This window comes from Gracilinanus agilis, chromosome 1 (assembly GCF_016433145.1).
Source record: "Gracilinanus agilis isolate LMUSP501 chromosome 1, AgileGrace, whole genome shotgun sequence".
NCBI lineage: Eukaryota > Metazoa > Chordata > Mammalia > Didelphimorphia > Didelphidae > Gracilinanus > Gracilinanus agilis.
The window spans coordinates 52,139,635-52,148,726 of NC_058130.1; positions in this window are offsets into that span (position 1 = coordinate 52,139,635).

Genomic DNA, 9,092 nt, shown 5'->3' on the forward strand with positions numbered 1-9,092 from the left:
TGAGTAAAAAAACAAAACACAACAAAGGAAGAAAGAGGAGGTAGGAAGAATATCACCAGTCTCTCTCCCTAGCTAGCCCAATCCAAAGCAGCGTTGCAAGTTTCATCCAGCACAGAGGTCACACTTACAGTTTCCTCTCTGTCCTTGAACAGGACTCATTCACTATCTCCTGCCCCCTCTCTATGGCCCTGTATTTGTTTCTCTTGCTCATGATGGTATGTGCCCAGCCTTTTTTATTGTTTCCTTGGCTAGATATTCTGACTTCTATATTCCCCTCCCCACTGACTCCTTGCCTAGGTTAGGTTCAGCCCCACTCTGGATAATATGCTTCCAGGTCAATGTTGAGCCTCCCTTAGAGCTTAGGGAATTGTGGGCAAAAAATTGCCCACCAAAAGATAGTCTTAACTATTCTACTTTGCTCCGTGGCCAGCCCTTTTGATGAGTGTTAAAAGATAGGTTACACATGTTTAGCTCAGTTGATAAGAAAATCTTGTGAACTAGGTACTGTGTGTATTAATGACCCTGTTTTAAAGATGAGGAAACTAAAGTTAAAGAGCTTAAATGGCCAGTCCTTGGCCACGTATCTGGTAACTTGAAGATAGGAATTAAATAAAGGAATCTCCTAACTCTAAATTCTAATCTGTATTTTTTAACTATACAGTGATGCTATTTATTTTTTTAAACCCTTACCTTCTGGGAGTCAATACTGTTTATTGGCTCCAAGGCAGAAGAGTGGTAAGGGTAGGCAATGGGGGTCAAGTGACTTGCCCAGGGTCACACAGCTAGGAAGTGTCTGAAGCCAGATTTGAACCTAGGACCTCCCATCTCTAGGTCTGGCTCTCAATCCACTGAGCTACCCAGCTGCCCCCCTCACCCCCAGTGATGCTATTTAAGTCACTGGAAGGGGACAGCTAAGTGGTTCAGTGAATTGAGAGCCAGGCCCAGAGACATGAGGTCCTGGGTTCAAATGTGCCTTAGACACATCCTAGCTGTGTGACCCTGGGCAAGTCACTTAACCCCCATTGCCTAGCCCTAACAACTCTTCTGCCTTGGAACCAATACACAGTATAAAAAGTTTTAAAGTTTTAAAAAAGCATTGAAGCAACAGAACTGAATTACTATGAAAATTATTGATAATGTTAAAACCATATGATCATTTGAACAGTTGTCATTTCTCCCCATCCTAAAATGTCAGATCAATTTTGAATGGCCACTACCCTGAATAGTTTTCCTTTCCCCTTCTCCATTCTGGCATTCTTTCTCTCTCCACCTCCACTCTACAAATTGAAACTACACTGCAGTCCAGCAACGTCCTGGTCTTGTGAAATTGACTGTAAAAACCGGAAACACTGGATTTTGTTCTGATAAACTGAACATCTTCCCTAAGATCTCACCCTCTGCCCCCACCTTTGATGAACTGAGCTCATTGTACTCTTCCAGAGACAGTCACTGGAGAGGCATGACTGGCCTTCGTCAGGGGGATTTGGTGCCTTCATGCCTTGTTAACTGAGTATAGTACAGACTCGTCATTCAGCTGTACTCTATGATCAACTTACTTTGGAATTCTTCCCTTTGACAGTCTGAGAATCTCATTGGTTCCCAGCCAGTCATTTCCCAGGATGTGCCGTAGTATGGCAACCATGCTGAAAATCCTCACACCAAGAAAGTAAATCCTGAATCTGCCCAGACAATAATAGTTTTACCAGTCTCTTTCCTTCCCATGGGACCCATGGAAATGATCAAGAAAATCTCTTTGTAGTGGCTCTTTGTTCAGCCACCAGAGTGGGTTGTGCTCCACAAAGCAATTGAGGCAAACCCCTCAATATCAATAGGCAGAATGTCTGAAAGAAAAGTCCTGATCATTTCCCTTCTTTCCCTGGAAAAGTGTCTAAAGTGAATCTAGGGGCAGCTGGGTAGCTCAGTGGAGTGAGAGTCAGGCCTAGAGACAGGAGGTCCTAGGTTCAAACCCGGCCTCAGCCACTTCCCAGCTGTGTGACCCTGGGCAAGTCACTTGACCCCCATTGCCCACCCTTACCACTCTTCCACCTATGAGACAATACACCGAAGTACAAGGGTTTAAAAAAAAAAACAAACTTAAAGTGAATCTAGTCCACAGACTAGGCTGGATATCATAGGAATGTAGTTTTAAAGCTAAGAGGGACCTCAGAGATCATTTAGTCCTACCTCTACATTTTGCTGATAAGGAACTGAGATGCAGAGATGTTAAGGAGCTTGCTTTGCCCCAAATCCCAAATGTAGTAAATAACAAAAGTGAGATTTGAATCCAAGTCCTCTGACCTCAAGCCTAATGTTCTTTTTACTATAACGTGCTCCCTGACACCCAACTAGCTGATGCAATCTTACAATGCACAGATGAAATAGTGATATGTCAAACCACCTTATTTATGTCATCTTCTACATTTTTCTCCAGTTATTTTGACAAGATTAGGCATTACATTTCCAAAGTACCAACCCTTTTAAAGTTGAACATGTCAATAATAGTGTGGACAAAATGGCAAAAGATCTAGAAAACATCATTTGAAACATGGAAGGACCTAGAGAAGAGAAAACTCAGGAATCTTCAAATATTACAAGATGTTTTAGGTGGGCAAAGAAAAACGTGTGTTTGTTTGTTTAGCTCCAGGAAAAAAAATAAATAGGAAGAAGTATAAATTATTAGGTGGGAAGACAAATTTGAGTTCAATATAATCATAAATGAAAAACTTTCTGACTCTTAACAATTGATAAGAGAGATTTTCATTTTTTTTCAATAGAGCTGCTCAATATTAGATAAAACTAGTATTAGGGAAATATGAATTAGAATCCTGCCCCAAACCATGCTAGATATATGACCCCTCGACAAGTCATTTAACTTTGAGACTGACTACTCCCAGCCTCAATTTTTCTCATCTTCAAAATGGGATAATAATAACACTATTTAACCACTTTTAATTTTTAAAATAAGTTTCATCGATGCATTTTTACATTAAAAACCATTCACTGGTAGGTGCCTATTAAATATTTGTTGATTGATTGCTGCAACCTAGATCTGCAGGACTAATTGTACCTCCTGACCTCTCTCTCAAGCATCGCATTACCATGGGGGGAATGAGCAGGATTAGGATTTGGCATTATGGTCCCTAAAATAACAACAGTGTTCGTACAATTGAGCTAAATAGCATTGAAATTCCCTGTTAAAATACAAATGTTATCTTGTAGGAGAAACACATTCTGTCCTTTTCACCATTAACAATTTAGGTCAAATTGTGGTTCAGTAGTTACAGTCATAACTGATACTCTGTATGACCCCATTTGTGTTTCTTTTTGGCAAAAATACTGAAGTGTTTTGACATTTCTTTCTTTGCTTCATCTTACAGATAAGGAAACTGAGGAAAACAGGATGAAGTATCTTGCCCATGGTCAAAGAGCTAGCAATTGTCTAAAGTCAGATTTGAACTCAGGTCTTCCTGATTCTAGGCCCACCATTTCTTTTCATTGTGCTACCTAGCTGCCTGGATCAAATTAGTTTCTTTTAACATAGTGACACCAGATCAGACTATCTAGACCAGTGATTCCCAAAGTGGACACTACCGCCCCCTGGTGGGTGCTGCAGTGATCCAGGGAGGCAGTGATGGCCACAGGTGCATTAATCTTTCCTTTTAATTGCTATTAAAATTAAAAAAAAATTAAATTCCATGGTGCTAAGTAATATTTTTTCTGGAAAGGGGGCAGTAGGCCAAAAAAGTCTGGGAACCACTGGGCTAAACTTTTCACTTAAGAGAAGGTTCTAAAGTAATAGACTCTATGGCAGGGCAATTTTGAATAAGGAAGCAGAAAGAAAGAAAAGATTGGAATCATGAATCATAGAGCTGGAAAGGATGACTCCAAAGACAATCCATTTCCAAACATAGTCATACAAGAATGTCTGAAATATTTTTAAATTCCTACTAGCTTATAAGCTACATGAGAATAGAGATTGTCTTACCTTTACGTCTACCTCCAGAGTAATTTATATACAGTATCTTGTACATAGCATGCATATAACAAATCTTTATTGAACAATAGTTCCATGCTGAAAAGGACAGGTATAACTAAAGAGTTAGAGATGAGGATGGAAAAAGTGCACAGAAAAAAAAGAGGAGGAGAAAAGAAAAAGATAAACTTCATCAGCTGTATCGACTTGTTTATCTCACAGAATTGGCTTCCCCAATCTTGAGGGTCCCAAGCTGGTAGGTTGTGAATTCAGAAACTTCCTATCTAAACTGAACCAACATGTTACCTTTCTACCCAAGTCACTATATAATTCTCATCATCTTTTCCAGATAACTATGGAAACCCAATATTTCATAGGAAAAGTATTAACAGTAATAACTTTTACAGGAGTTTGAATAGAACAAGCACTAATGAAGGTTTTAGTCATAATGATATTATCTAGGTTTTGGCAAGGACTTGTAACTCTGTCTTCCACCCAAGAAACAATGATCTCACAGCATTTCATTTGCTCAAAGGAATACTTACTAGAAGAACAAGCTGAGTTTTCTTTTTAAGGTCCTTTTCACAGAAAGCATAGGGTAGGGGCTCTGGAGATGAGGAGAGGAGCTCTCTTGGCTTTTTCTTGATAGTTGGAACCATTTAGTCTCCTTGGATGCCTGGTCTAGAATCTCTTGAAAGAATGCCACCCTTACGTAAATAGTCTCTCAAATTATCATCATCACTAACACTGAAACTACACTTCAAAGTTTGCAAAGCACTTTTCTAAGATTACTTTATTTGTACTTAACACCAATCTTATTTTTTCTTTTTTAATTTTTCTTTTTTAGAAAAAATTTCCATGGTTACATGATTCATGTTCTTACTTTCCCTTCATCCCCCACTCCCCCCCCCATAGTCAACTAGCATTTCCACTGGTTTTTAACATGTAACACCAATCTTATGGAGTTGATATAGAACATATAGATCATATTATCACTCTCCATTTAACTGATAAGGGAACTGAAACTCAAGAAAATTAAATGTCCAGTCACTCTGCTAGTAAATGTTAGAGGCAAGATTTAAACCAAGGTCTTCTGTTTCTAAGGAACAAACCTATGAGGCCAGTTGGGTAGAATATGTAAAGAGCACTGGACACAGATGAGTTCAAGATGGGCCTCGACTATTTCTTAGGAGCCTGGGCAAGTAAGCCACTTAACTTATCTGCCTCAGTTTCCTCAACTGTAAAATGAGGATAATAAGATCTATCTTGCAGAGTTGTTGTGAAGATTAAATGAGATAATATTTGTAAAGCTCTAAGCACAGAACCTGGTACATAATAGGTATTTAATAACTGCTAGTTTCCTTCCTTCTTTCTTCCTTTCCTTCCTTCTTTTTTCCTTCCTCCATTCTTTCCTCCCTCCCTTCCTCCATCCGTTCTTTCATTCCTTCCCTTCCTTTCTTCCATCCTCCATTCCAATGCCCACATTTCCATTTTGCCTCCCTTAACACAAAGTATCCAGGTATACTTTGGAAAATGTCTCACATCTTTTGCTTATTCCCCCATGCAAGAAATAAGAGAACTATTACCCAGTACATTTCCATATTTGCTCCTTTCAAGTGTAATGGAGTTCTTGTGAATACTCAGACTCTATCTCCTTGCTCAATTGATGTAACTTCTCCACATGGAGGATATAAGGGAACTTACTTCTAAAAGAAACGACAATATGTAGGAAAATGCCTTGGAAAGACTGAGGAGAATGTTTAGATATTCTATAACTGGTTTCAATCAGCTAACCATGGATGGTGGAGAGATTCTTTAAATGACTTCAGAGGCATTCACAAAAATCTGCCCAAATCACTCTTCTTTTGCCTCAGGTCCTCAAGGACTCCTTGTGTGAAGGAGAAAGGCCTTAACATCTTCTCCCCTCTGAGTCAATATGTTCCCATGAAACAAGCCTCAAGTCTTTGCTTTTTAATTTTTTTCTTTCCTATTCTAGGTGAATGGAATTCATTCTTCAATCCTGGGAGTTTCAAAGGTTGAGAGAACAAAATACATGAATCTAGACTGGCTTTTACAGCCAACCCAGCATTAGTGCCCTGCGGGAGCAAGGAGAGATCTTTCAGAATAATCTTTGGGCTCCTAACCCAGTATTGACTCAGAAGAGGATTCATCTGACAGTGAACACAAAATGGGACCAATGTTATGGAGCAACTTAGCTGAATTGTGAACTACTACCCTAGAAAATGAGATGTTAGAGCAAAGAATATGTTTTCTCCATCAAGTATTGGGGGAGCAACATTTCTATATGTTCTTGATTTGTCATTGAAGAAAGTATCCCTTTAAAAATTTTAATCAATATCTATTAGAGAAAGAAAGAGAGTCCCTATCAGCTCTCTTTGCTCATTGTGAAAGGCTGAAATTGATGGCCCAATCCTTCAGGGTTCCCTAGAATGGGATGTAAAGCTATGCTTTACAAAGGAGATAACACTAGTAAAGGATCTAGTACAGTGGCTGGCAAATAGTAGGGTTTTGTTCCTTTCCAGCACCACTCTCCTTCCCCAACCACCCAGTCCCCTCTTATAACTGTGAAGGGGACATAGAAAGCTGGTCTCTGGGAGAACAGGGTTAAAGAGTATGTGGGACTCAAGAACACAGTTCACAGTGATCAAAGAAGTCATTTTTTTTGGAGGTTAAAGAAAAGAAAAAGAGATCTCATCTTATCTGAGATCATTCAAAACATCCATGCCTATCAATGGGCTCCATTCTTACAAAGACCAGTATAGCCTTGATCACTTACAGTTATGTATTGGGTAGGACTTCCAGGAGTTGTTGCTTTTCAAAGTGTCTGTAATTCTCAGGAACTCCGAGTCTGTCTGTAATTCTCAGGAACTCCAAGCAAACCATGATCTTTGCTCTTCCCACTTTTCTGTGTAATATCAGTCACTCGTATACCTTATATAGCAGACAACTAAGTGGCATAGTGAATCAAGAGCTAAGCTGGAGTCAGGACAATATGAGTTCAAATCCAGTTCAATACACTAGCTAGCTATATGACCCTGGGAAAACCATAACCTCTATCTGTCTCAGTTTCCTCATCTGTAAAAAAGAGATCATAATATCTTCTATCTCCCAAGGTTCCTGTGAAGACCAAATGAGATAACATTTGTAAAATGCTTAGCACATTTATTTTTTTTAAAAAACTCTTGTACTTCGGTGTATTGGCTCCTAGGTGGAAGATTGGTAAGGGTGGGCAATGGGGGTCAAGTGACTTGCCCAGGATCACACAGCTGGGAAGTGGCTGAGGCCGGGTTTGAACCTAGGACTAGCACATTTATTTTTATTCATTACATCTTCCCTGTTATTCTTCTCCATCTAAATAGTTCCTGCTATAGTTCTCAGCAGCTTCTAGAACAAAAGACTAGTCATTTTTCTTCTACAAGAAGAGCTGCTATCAGGTATGTCCCAGTGTGGCAGAAGGAGTTATTTCAAAGTCTGAGGTCACAGCAGGATGACACCTGAATTGAGGGGTCAGAACAAGATAGCTTCCCTTGTGCTAAGGTTTCCTTATGCATCTTTACTCTACTCAAAAGTTCACTGAGCAGTCAGAAATACAAACTACCCTTGTCATTTTCAAATGGATCTCCATCAGCATTGCTAGACTGGGCCAGGATGAATTATGAGGTGATATAGCCCTTTGCCAAGCAACATGAGTTTCACATGGTTTTTGAAGCTCTACAAAAGATCCTGATCCCCCCCCCCCCACCTCCAGTTGTCCTTTGAATTCCTCTAGGGTTTCTTCCCTTGACACCCTAAAGAGGGAAATAGGCTAGTGGAGGCAAAGGGAAATCCACATATTAATCCAGCAATAATTTTTGGAGAGAAAAATATAGACTTCCTGCCACATCTATTATAACTTTGATAATGCTTTGCTTGCCTGGAAACAAAGTAGGCCAGAAGTCTTTTTCAGTTCTATAGACTTTCTTTCCATGCCGCTATGATTTAAGCCTCTCTCCCTGGGTGTCCAGTGATGTCAGTTCCCACAGATTGTGATAAGAGACTCTTAGGCTAGAGATAATAGTCACTAGGGGTGTTTCACTCGGCATGGTCATATTCTAAGAGTCCCCATCTGGAGATTTTTAAAATGAGGATAGGTAACTCAGGCTTGATTGTTGACATAGGAATCGACTCCATGGTGTAATGGAAAGGAGATTGAAGTTGGAATCAAACACCCTACAGTTGAATCTTGGCACTGGCATACATGTGTGAACTGGAAGAAGTCCTACTCTTCAGAGTCTGTTTCTTCAAATTAAAATAAAAGTGAAGGAGTTGGAGAGGGTGATCTCTAAAGTTAGAACCTTTAGCATTAGTTGTTTAGTTATTCAGGTGTGTCTGACTCTTGGAGATTCCTTGGACCATAGCTATCTTTTCTTGGAAAGGATCCTAGAGTGGTTTGGCATTTCCTTTTCCAGTGGAGGCAATAGATCCTTTTTCTTAGGCAATCAGAGGTCAAGTGACTTCCCCAAGGTCACACAGCTAAGAAGTGTCTGAGGCTAGATTCAAACTCAGGTCTTCCTGATTCCAGGTCCAGCATTCTAATCACTGAGCCACCCAGATGCCTCATTGGACTAGGAGTCTATGCCTATGGAATTCTAATCCAATCTTTCTAGGTTAGACCAATGCAACATAATCAAAACTTAGTTATGTCAAACCAATATGAAATATTCACTAATGAAAGAATATAATCTCTGGAGAGGTGTAGGGTTTCATAGCATATATACATATATATATATATATATATAAAACGTATAACATTCCAGTGAAGTATAGGTAATTAAAAAAAACCTTCAACTCAGAGCTAAAAGACGAAGTTCTAGTCTTGCGTCCACTGTTTCCTTGCTGTGTGATCTTGGGCAAAGTTCTTGACTTCTTTAAGTCTTATTGCCTCATCTGGAAAGTGGAGAAAGCAATATTTATACCTCTATTTTGTAGGTCATTGTGAGGAAAACATTCTCTGAATCTTATAGCACTTTATAAATATAAATTATTTCAAATGAAGCCATTTTTAACCCTTACCTTCTGTCTTAAAATCAATTCTAAGTATCAGTTCCAAAGCAGAAGG